The sequence below is a fragment of the Meleagris gallopavo genome, chromosome 3 (assembly GCF_000146605.3).
Source record: "Meleagris gallopavo isolate NT-WF06-2002-E0010 breed Aviagen turkey brand Nicholas breeding stock chromosome 3, Turkey_5.1, whole genome shotgun sequence".
Taxonomy (NCBI): domain Eukaryota; kingdom Metazoa; phylum Chordata; class Aves; order Galliformes; family Phasianidae; genus Meleagris; species Meleagris gallopavo.
In genome coordinates, this window is record NC_015013.2 from 76,160,872 (window position 1) to 76,172,496 (window position 11,625).

Below are 11,625 nucleotides of genomic sequence, written 5' to 3' on the forward strand. Positions count from 1 at the left end.
TAGAGCAGTCAGAAAGCAAACATTCTGTGGTCAATAATGATGAAGTTGCAGTGAGTGAAGGAAGTAACACATCTCCTGCCGGGCTTCAGGACCCTGTTTTGCCTCCCCACCACCCTTAAGCACGGTGCTGCTCATAGATAACTCTCATCTACACCTGGACTTCTCCAGCAGTTTCCTGAGCAGCCCTCCATGCAACAGATCAGGGAAGATTTTGGGGTATTGGTGAAGAGAGCAGAACTTTGTGATTCACTGGCTTGCATCCATCTACTATTTCAAGTCTTAAAAAATACCTTGAGTCAAGGGTGGGAAAATTGTCAAAAAGAGAACCAGCACTAATAGTGTTTGCTGAGCCTCAGTCATTTGCTTTGGCACATGTCTTGTAGTCCTCAAAACTGCCGAATGTGATAATCCAGAGCATGGAAACACCTCTTCATCCAAGGTACAGGAAGTCCAGATTAGTATTTGCATGTCTGATATCATCTGATGTGCTGATATGGCAAAGTAGCTGCCTGCCAGGTTAGACAAGAAGTGAAATAAATGGCACTGGTTTGCTACTTCAAGTTAAAATTCACATTTATCACCAAGATGTCTTGTCAGATGTTTGATGCTTAAATTATCATTGTCTGCAGGGAACGGATGGTACAGGAAGGCAGGGAGCAGCACATAACACCTCCAAAGCTAGACAAGTTTTTTCCATGTTCTTCCTTCTGGAGCAAGCTGTTTCTGTGCCTGGATTGTCAAGATTTGGATTCTCAAAATTGAAACAATGTGCTGGAACGTGACCAACCTGGAACAAAAGCAGTGGGCATGGAAAAGACCAAGTTGGTTGGGTCACAACATATAGCTTTGTCAATAAAGCCCGTCCTGCTCACTGCCCAAACAAACTGCTCATTCCTGTTTGGAAGATGCCTGGAGAAAGGCAAAGGGTGCTGTCCCCAGGAAGACACAAGTAAGAGCCAGGGCCAGCCAGCAGCAGTGTCATGTGCTGAAAGACAGCAAATCCACTACACACAACTGTAAAATCAGCCATAATTAAAGAGGGATGTGGAAAGAGAGGAAGATTTCTGAGGAGCTAATTCTACACTTATTAGGTGGAATGGCTGTAAATCATCTTTTTCTTACCAGTGCACTGGTAATACTGTTGCAGCACAAAAAAACTGCTGGCAAGAGGGCAGCGCTCTCCATGCCATTATCCAGCAATGGTATTCTTATTCACTCAGGCTATATGTCATTCTTGTATTGAGCTTCTCTCCTGAGAAATGCAAACTAATTTTGAAGGAAGATGGCTCCTCCAGAATGCTCTCCATCTGTGTTCATGCCCAGAGTATGACTCAGATGTTTGGAAAAGGAACAGGACATCCCTCTGTCTCCAGAGACCCCATAAGTACCCTTAAAACATTTTTCCAGACCTCCACCAGAAGTCAGCCTTGTCCAAGTCCTGTGCCAGATCCTGGCTGCACCCATATTGCAATTGCTGGGTAGGAACCAATTTATCTCAGACATTGCCCTTGTATGGACAGGTTGCACTGGTGGAGAGCTTGGACTTCCATTCAAGGCAAGAGGGAGCACATACTGCCAGCCCTGGGGAAAGCATTCCTAACAAGTTCTGTGGCCCCACCTTGGGGCTTGACTTTAGCTCTAGCATGGCTGTATCATTCTTTTTAAGTATGGGTGCCTCTCACTGCTTGGTACTGGAACATTTCCATTCACCTATCTCAAGTGCAGAGATGAATACAGCCACAGAAAGGCTGAGGATGGCAGAGACCTCTGGAGCCAGCAGGTCTAACCCTGCTCAAGCAGGGCCACCCAGAGTAGAGGCCCAGAACTAGAGCAGTCAGATTTTGAATAACTCTGTGGATACTCTATGACCTCTCTGGGCAAGCTGTGCCAGTGTTTGATCGTTTTTACAGTAAAAATGTGTTTTCTTGTTTTCTCGTGTTCAGATTTAATGGAATGCTTTTTAACTTGTCTTACCTTGTCACACAGCACCGAGAAAGCCTGTATCCCTCTTATTCATTCTCTTCCACCAAGTATTTATACACATTGATAAGAATCCCCTGAGCATTCCACTCTCCAAGCTGAATAGTCCCTTCTCTCTCAGCCCCTTCTTCAATAGAAGATGCTCCAGTCCTTTCACTATCTTTATGGCCATTCTCTGGGCTCACTCCAGGAAGTCCACAACTCTCTTGGGATCACTTGAGTACGTCCATTTCTCACTTGAATGGGATAAATGAATGGTGGCACAGAAATGCCAGCTGAGATGGACACAGGCCTGACTCTGTTCAGAAAGTACAAGGACAACAGGCCTGAGTTTTATTATAGAGAACCTCATCAGACGGGCTGATAAGCCACCACAACAAACAGTCCCAGATGCATCAGAATAGAAGTAACATAAACATTACATGACAAGTATGATCTCAGCACCTGATTTGTTAGTCTGTTTGTACCACCAGGTCAGCAAATCTGGCTGGGGTAGCTCCAGCACGCTTAATTATACCCCCAGTGGTCTGCAATGGGTTTTGCTCTTGCTTTTGCCACCATAATGCTTACAATATTGACCAAGGAGTTCATTTGCTTTATGATTTGTTTTTTCAGTCTTACTTCGGAAGCAGAGAGCTTTTGTAAAAGCAAGCAGTATCTTAACAGATAAAATATGCCATAACAGCTAGTGAAAATAATATTTTTAGTAAAATATGCATACATGCCCTGGTTAAGACTGAGGACATATAGGAAAAATCCTGCAGTATTGCATAATTTTTTTGAACAAACACTGGAAGAAAGTCAACTTTGAGTTAACCACTTGAAGTTAGCAATTAGCATGGCTACACTCAGAATGATTTTCTTTGTGTCTGTTTCAGTGATCTCTGATATCATTAGCTGACGTATCAACCAAAAAAACTGTCATTACTAACAAGCTACTGGGGAGTTTTGCTCAAACCTTTCCCTAAATTGTGCTGCTTTGTACGTGAGGTATAAAAAGTATGTGTGCTTGTGTTACTGGCTTCTAGGTTAATAGTCTGTTTATTTTTCCTTGAGACAGCTCTTTGGCTTTCAAAAAAGCACGCAAACACTGATTATAAGGGAATAACTAACACTTGCTGGAGTAGAAATGCTCCAAGAAACCATTCAAGAAGTGCAAAAACAGAAAGATGAAAAGCCATTCCAATGCTCTCCTGAGAGGTGAGATATTTAAGTTCCAAATCAGCAAAAGACAGACTACGCCTGCAGCTGAGACACGTGCTGAGACAAGGCATCACACAACCTCCTTCCTTCGTATTTTCTCTGTTTTCCTGCTTGGCCAGGTCTGAGAGCTGCACTCAGGGTGTGAACCACGCAGGCTGGGCGCTGCATGCACGCACATCACACCAGGAGTGCTTGGAAAGCTGTGCCTGCATGCATGGCCTCGGGAGCTCAGCCACGCAGGGAGCTCAGCAGCTCCAGAGGTTGGATTGCAGCTGGGAAAGGCAGCACAGATTTAAATTGTGCATTTAAGCACCTGGGGGTGAAAGGAGGGATTTTCACTAATTCATCCTGTAGGGTCACACAGGGACACTGCTGTTGACAAAAGCTGCAACGGTCATCAGATAGATGCCCAAACTGCTCTGATGCCACTGGCTGATTGAAGAAAGATGGTTGAATACTGACTGCTTTTACACATTCCTATCTGCTGAACTAACACATGCAGCCTAGTGTGCTAAGCAGCATGTTCCTTCTTTCTCCGTTAATGGAGTTACGGTTAAAAACAAAAACGAAACACGAAGAAAACACCATACTGCAAGTCTTTAAGGATCCAAGTAATATTTGCGGTAAATCCCCCCCTTACTTGACACTGGATGCAAAAGCAGAGTTAGCACACTGCTCACTAGAAAGTTAAGCAGAAAATTTTAGGAATGTACAGCATGGCTAGGACAGTATTGCTATAGAAGCCCTGGTATAACCCGACTCCTTGATATTCACTGGGTAATCCTAGCTTTGCTATGGCTTTGCAGATTGAGGTAGGTGTTTTTAAACACATTATATCTGCACGGGGAGCATCACCTGGCAGGCAGGCAGCAGGAATACATCAGTCCAGATTAGGGGCTGATCTGGAGAGGTCTCTGCAGAGAAGAACCTGGGTGGGTGCCCTGGTGGACAACAGGTTGGCCATGAGCCAGCAGTGTGCCCCTGTGGCCAAGAAGGCCAATGATATCCTGGAGTGCATTAAAAAGAGCATGGCCAAAAGATCGAGGGAGGTGATCTTCCCCCTCCATTCTGCATGGTGAGGCCACAAAGATGATGAGGGGCCTGGAGCATCTCCTGTATGAGGAAAGGCAGAGACACCTGGGTCTGCTGAACCTGGAGAAGGCTGTGGCCAGATCTCTCATCACTGTTGATAAAAACAAAAAGTGCAGGAGTCAAGTGGACGGGATCAGACTCTTTTCAGTGGGTAGGACAAAGGGCAATGGGCACAAACTGGAACACTGAATGTTCCTTATGTACACAAGGAAAAACTTCTTTACTGCAAGGCTGACAGAGCACTGGAACAGGCTGCCCAGAGAAGCTGTAGAGTCTCCTTCTCTGGAGATATTCAAGGCCATCTGGATGCCTGCCTTTGTGACCTGCTGTAGACAATTGCTATAGCAGTGGGGTTGGACTAGATGATTTTCAGAAATCCCTTCTAATCCCAACAATTCTGTGATTTGACAGCACCAGGACACACAAGCCACCTGGAACAATCACACTCCATAAATTTCTGCCCTCATTTTAGATCAATCTAGTAATAATAAACTGATTCTTACAGTTCCTGGCAAGCCACCTCAGTATGAGAAGCATTCTCCCCCTTGTTCAAGCCAACGATTTCCCAGCCAGACTGCTCCTCTAACTCTGGGAGGTTTGGACTGTGCTGACTCCTTGCTCTCAGCTGTCCTCACGCTGTATTATTTACTTGTAGCTCCTACGAAAATTCTAGTTTGGAGCCTTCATCAAATTGATAGCAAGAGCTGTTCCCCCAGCAGAGAGCTTGCTTTGGCGTCACTTAATAAATCAGTGTTCCAACACAAGAGAAAAAAAATAAAGTATGTTGGAAATTTAGAATTGGATCTTTTCTGTCATTCTTCTCTCATCACAAGTAAACCAAAGAGGAAAGGAAGAAGCCTGTGGTACTAGAAGCCTTTGGATTGTTATAAGTACTAACCAAAACCTCCAACCAGCTGCCAGAGACTACTTTCCCCAAGCTTATTATTCCATTTCTGTTTCTGCCATTTAACTCCTCAACTGTAATATTTCCATGCAAACAGCATGGTGCGCCTGAAATATCTTATCAAGGAGAAACCAAACTGCTTTCTCTCTTGGAAGACGGGTGGGATTCTTAATGAGCCAGCAACAAAAAAAGACCAGATAAAATTAAGAGAAAAACACCAGACTATTTTATCCTCTTTCTTTTCCCGAAATGCTTTGCCTGGCTCTCCAGCCCCAACATTGCCATTAGCTAAAGTAGAAAGATATTTAGAGAAAAAGTTGCCAGGTCATTGGCCAACATCCCCTTACACTGATGCAAATTTAACACTTCTTCCACATATACATGGCCATTAATACTTCTTATTTTGTCCACACCTCAGCTCTCATTTCCTCCTACCTTTGCTCAGTACTTTCTGATTCTTATCTAACAGCTTCTTTTGTCTTCCTTCTCCACAACACACTCTGCACTGTTTGTGGTTTTTCCCCAGTTTTCTCTTCCACTTCTGCATCCCATTTCTTTGGATATCCCTTTCAAACTCTCCTCTAAAGCAGAGACTTTCCCCCATGGCTTCCCTTTGCACTCTCTTGTGAGAGTCTATAAAAAAAATCCTCAGTTCAAGCATATAACAGAGCTGTAAAGAACTTGTGTGGGGCATGTAGTGCATCTCAGATTCCCTCCTGCAGTCTGCACAAATTGATGGATGCTGTTAGCTAAATAGAAGGATAATGCCAGGTGCTATATTTTTATATCCTATTCGCTTTCCTCACATAACACAGAGTTAACATATAAAGGGGGTAAAAAGAGGGTCTGTGACGATCCCCTCCAAAGAATAAATCCAGAATCTAGCAGACAAAGCAAAGGTAAAGAGAACTTGTTCTTAAACTCACACAACGTAACTTCTTTGTAGCTTTAGCCCGTTTGTTAAACAGCCCTACTGACTCTAGTGCTATACTTTAGTAAAGCACTTATACAATAGGCTATAAATAATTTGCAATTCCTTCTCCCTCCCTCCCCCCCCAAGGAAATTCTGGTTTTAGCATTTTATCAGCTTTCAGTTCTGCTGCCTTCTAACAAGCCTTTTCGGGGATTTTTTTCTTCCGAGTTGAATTTGGTGCTGAGTGGGAGCGAAGACAGAAATTCAATAAGCCCGAATGCAATTGCTGCACTGGCAGCGTACAGTGCTTTTCATTTTGGAACTGGCATGAGCTCTTTTTTTTTTTTGACAGAGCTGTCAAATTATATAACAAGATGCTGTCTGATAGTTTTTTGGGAGGATGAGGATTGAATGTAGTCAAAATGAAAAGCTCATTTCACATCAGGGGTATTTCCTCAACATACTATTAAAGGAAGCACCTTTATCTAAAGAACTCCAGTGGTACTTTAAGTGCTGTAACCAAGACTTGAATTATCAAGGCTGCCTAAATCAGGTTTCTCTTGGTCTTCAGTTGGATGTATCATTAATAACTTGATAATCACAAATGCTCGATCTCTCACAAATTCCATTTCCTGTGTGGGAGGGGCCTTCACAAATTACTGGCACCTTTGAATGGCGCAAATAATTTTAGCCTTCAGAACTAAGACTATGATGTATCTGTAACAATCAGAGACCAATGCAATGGAATAGCAATACAAGAGGTGTAATGACAAAGGGATTAGCACAGTGGAAAGGTATTACAAAAGGAAAAGTGCTCACCCATCTCTAAAGATCAAGGCTGAGAAGGCAAACTCCACAAGGGTGGGATCTCCAACCAGAGATCCTTCCCCAGTGGGGGTCAGCCCTTAAATGATGTCTACAAGAGGTGCCAGACTCCATCCCTTCCAGTCACACAGCTGAATTGTCTTCACCTGTGCTCCCAGGACTGACTGGGTCCTTTCCCCAGGTGATCAATCAGTGGTTCAGGCCATGACTCAACAGTTACCACATAGTAATCCCAGTTGAATTTGTGCAAGAAATTCACCTACACCTAATCACACTGAAAGCCAAAATAGTTGTGTCTTGTTTTTTTTTTCCTAACTTAATTTGAGCCCCCTATAGTCCAAGAGAAATTATGTAATTCCCCATTCTTGGTAACATTTCCTTTATATTCAAATTGTGCAACATATGAACTATAACTTTTTTACTAATACTTCCTAACAAATGCTTTGCAAACTTTGGGGGCTGACTGCCTTCAGTGAGTTTCAGATCCTTCAGGCACCACGAAGTATGGAACAGAGAGGAAAATAACTTGAAATAAGCCATTTCCTAAATATACAGTAAACAAGACACTTAGCAAGTAGTTCCTCGTTAGGTCAGAAATAAACCTGCAGGAAAGAAATAAGCAAGCTGCTCTCTATTTTATATATGCTTAACAGTCAAGATTTCCTCCATTAAGAATAAGCTTTTTTTCTCTCCAAAAATCTTAGGAAAAGTGTTTTCACATCAAAGAAATTACTCATCACAACACTCCGGTAGGATGGAAGGATGAATTATGTTTTTTATGTAGGATAAACTCTTACTATGTAAATATTATTACCTTTTTACTTACTCAAAACATATCCATCTAGTATAACGGGAGGAAACAAGGATCCCTGAAACATGCTCATTAAAGCAATGAAAATAGGCCAAAAATTAAGTACCATCTGAAGAAATAATACCATGCATTTCTTTTGAGTGTACTAGGATATGAAAACACTGAAATAATTGGTTAACATCACAATACTCTAAGAGGGTGCTTTAACTCCTAACTGCAGACACAAAGGTTCCATGTTGAAGCCAGGTACACAAGCCATGCATCACATCCAGTCTTGTATTAACCACAACATCAAAACCTGCTTATGCATTCAATAAAAAGCCCTTAGGTACAGCATGAAATAAATACCATACCTTGCGCTCACTAGGGTTAAAAAGTAAGTGTTCCCAAGTTGGACATAAAAAGGTTTCTGATCTAGTGACTTCTGCATACTCTGCCAGTGGTTATTATCAGAAGAATAAAACCTCAAGTCTTGTAGCATGGGATCCAGCCTGTGGGAGCTGAGCAGCAGAGCTAGCTCCTCTTCACACACGTACAGCTGCACATATAAGCTCTCACTGGCACCCAGCTGTTTTTTTGTGCCAGCCTCCTATGGACACTGGCTGTTCAGTGTATCAGAACCTCAACCTAGTTAAATAAGCTTAAACCTTCACATTGTTAGCCCTAAATTTCTCTTCATAGCTATTTTAGCATGTCCATAGCTGGTACTTAATTATCTCCAGGAAAACAAGCTCCAACGTCAAAACCTAATATGTATTTTCATGCTCTTTGAGCTATCACATCATGATTTTACTGGCTACTAAAGATCAAATGTGTCCAAAGATTCTAACTTAAGAATGCAAACTCTCATAAAGGATGTCTAGGAACACAGGATTAAGAACTTCAGTCCACATCATTAGCACAGTGTAGACGTGTGGACATGCTGTTTCCAGTCCAACTGCCACCATGAAACCTACTTTTACAGGGGGAAAAAGGGATTGTACATCATTTAAAATGCCTCCATAACACTGAGGACACAGAACAAGAAACAAGCATCCTATCTTCAAGGTGGTGCTTGTGGAGTAGAACCAAGAAAGGTGCTGAGGTGCAGCTTAGTGTTTAGCTCAGACTGCTAAAGTACCATAACCAACCTCTACTTCAGTAACTTAATATATCCTTGGACAGCTATAATTCAATGATGTTTTTGCTCTTTGTAAAGTACCACTCATTCCTGAAATGAAAATATGCATTAAGAGGCTTGCAGAGAAGCATTTCCATCTATTTAGAAGTATAGTTTATTCACTCAGGACTGCATTATACAAGCAAAAAAGAGTTATTTTATACCCTGTTAGCTTGCCGCTAAGATCTGGTAACAAGTATTTTTGTAATTGTGCTCCTGTTCCCAGTTGTCTTCATTTCATAGGATACAGGATTCACAAACATGTCTGTAGAGAGCTCACATGCATCTCCTATGCAAGTTTACCACAATTTGTTCTCAGTACTGAGCCATAATGATACCCACTGGCTGCATTATTTTGCTATGAGGAGGCAGGTATTTCTTCACTGCTGCTGTGTTTACTTACAAAAATGGTACACCAAGGCATCCACAGAAGGCACAAGGTAAGTGTAGTCAGATTTCCAGCAGTGTGCCAACTACGCTTTCCAACTCCTTTCATGTGCCTATTCCAAGAAATACAAGAATTGCCTTTCCTGTTCACAGGAAAAATACAGCCTCATGATGCTTCTACACACCTGCCTTTCCAAGCTGCTGACACAGCTCACAGCCACCTGATTTTGCTTGTTAAAGTTAACATACTAATTATCAGTAAGATAATTAGTGGACAGGGAAAGAACATAATTTGTACACTGGGAGATCCTCATACCATTCTTGTACTTGCTATAGGGAGCCTGTTATTTAAGGCAGAACCATATTTGTTTAAGAATTCTTGAATGGATGCTGTAGGGGTTATTTCTGTGTTTATCTGCCATCAGAAGACATTGTGAAACTGTCATAAATTCAAAAAATGACAACTTAATCCTTGAAAAAAAAATCACAGCTTTACAGATTTGCACTTTCCTATCTTTTCTAATCTTTTCTACTAACAGAACTTGACAACATAACATTGTAAATGCTCAACAAGTATACTGGAAAAAAAAAAAATAGCTTTGTTCAAAATGCCCTTGCAGGAGTAAGACTCCATCCTCGGTCTTCCTCCTTCTCCCCCACCTCCCCTCCCCTGTTTTTTTCCTCTTTCTTTTGACTCTCTTTCCAAAAAGAAATCTTAAAAGTTCTTCATCTCTTCCCCTTTCAAGGACTCCTTCAGACAGTTGCTATTTTTGTGAAACAGAAGATGCACAAAAAGTTGATTTTATCATGTAACTTAAGGATGAGAGCAACTATTCTTGGATTATAAAACATCACTACTAATATTTCGAAAGTTTAGTCAATGGAAAGAAAGTTATGATGGAATTTGCAATTATCATGCTTAAAATGAGTTTCATCTACTGCCAGCTTCTTGCAACACATGCTCCAGACAGCTTCACCCTTTGGCTGAGAACATGTTTTGCTTCCTAGTTTTGTTTGTTTCAGTCACAACTCTACTTTGTGAAGATTTGAGTTTGACACGTTACTGAAACTCACTGCAGCAAGCAGTGGATCTCATGAAGGCTCATACTTCTAGAATTTAAGCAGTGCTACAGTATGCACACACCTCCTTGTACATGCATATCTGAAAGATGAAAGGTCAGAAAACACAACTGGAAGCTGTAACATGACAAAATGGTTTTAAAACTGAATGACTATACTCAAAGAAATTCTTACTGCCAAAAGTAAAGCTGTACCTGGGTCATTTCCCCTCAGTTTACAAAAAAATCATTCAAATTTTATCTCATTTAAAGTACTTTAATTATTACACAACAGTACTGTGATTGCATTATCAAACAGAACAAAGCTATTACATGATTTGGATTGTTCTAAAGCTAGTAGCTTGGCACTGTAATAATTTAGAACAAATTTACACTTTGCAGTTTCATCACTCTCAAGAGAAAACTTGAGAAACAGCAAGAAGCTCAGCATAGATGAAGAACACGCTCAGCTCTAGGAAACAACAATACCAAGTACTATCGTCAGCTCTGATTCTGCCCCAGCCTCCTCCCCCTCCATTCTCATCCTGGGAACTAATCCCACACATTAGCAAAGTGAATCCTTGTGCAGTAGAACAGCTTTCTGTAATAGTGTGTACAGACCAGAACAATTCACCATTAACTGCTAACTTCCATCAGGGCAGCAAAATTGTTTTGACAGTCATGAGATGAGAGGCATCAATAAGAACAATAAGCAGTGTTTATTAAAGCAAAATTATAGAATGATTGAATCACTTGAGTTGGAAAGGACCTTTAAAGGTCACCTAGTTTAACTCCCCTGCAATGAAAATGGACATCTATGGAGATCAGGTTGCTCAGAGCTTGGCCAAGACTAAATATCTCTAAGGACGGGGCATCCACAAACCACCTCCCTGGAAAACCTTTTCCAGTGCCTCACCACCATTATTGTAGAAAACTTTCCTTCTATCTAAGGAAGATCTGCCCTTTTTTAATTTGAAGTCACTTCCCCAAGTTCTGAAACAACAGGCCCTGCTGAAGAATGTCCCCTTCCCTCTTACAGCACCCTTTTACATGTTGAAGGTCCACTATCAGGTCTCCCTGAAGCTCTCTCTTCTCCAGGCTGATCAGCCCCAGTTCTATCATCCTGTTCTCATAGGGAAGGTGTTCCATCCCTTGTATCATATCAAGAGAAGATTTCATTTGTCAATAATATTCCTTTATACTTAATAAAAAAGTCCAAAATATTACAGGATTAGAGACTGTAATGCACTGATAAGTCAGATTTAACCATCTACTGGAAACCACTACACATAT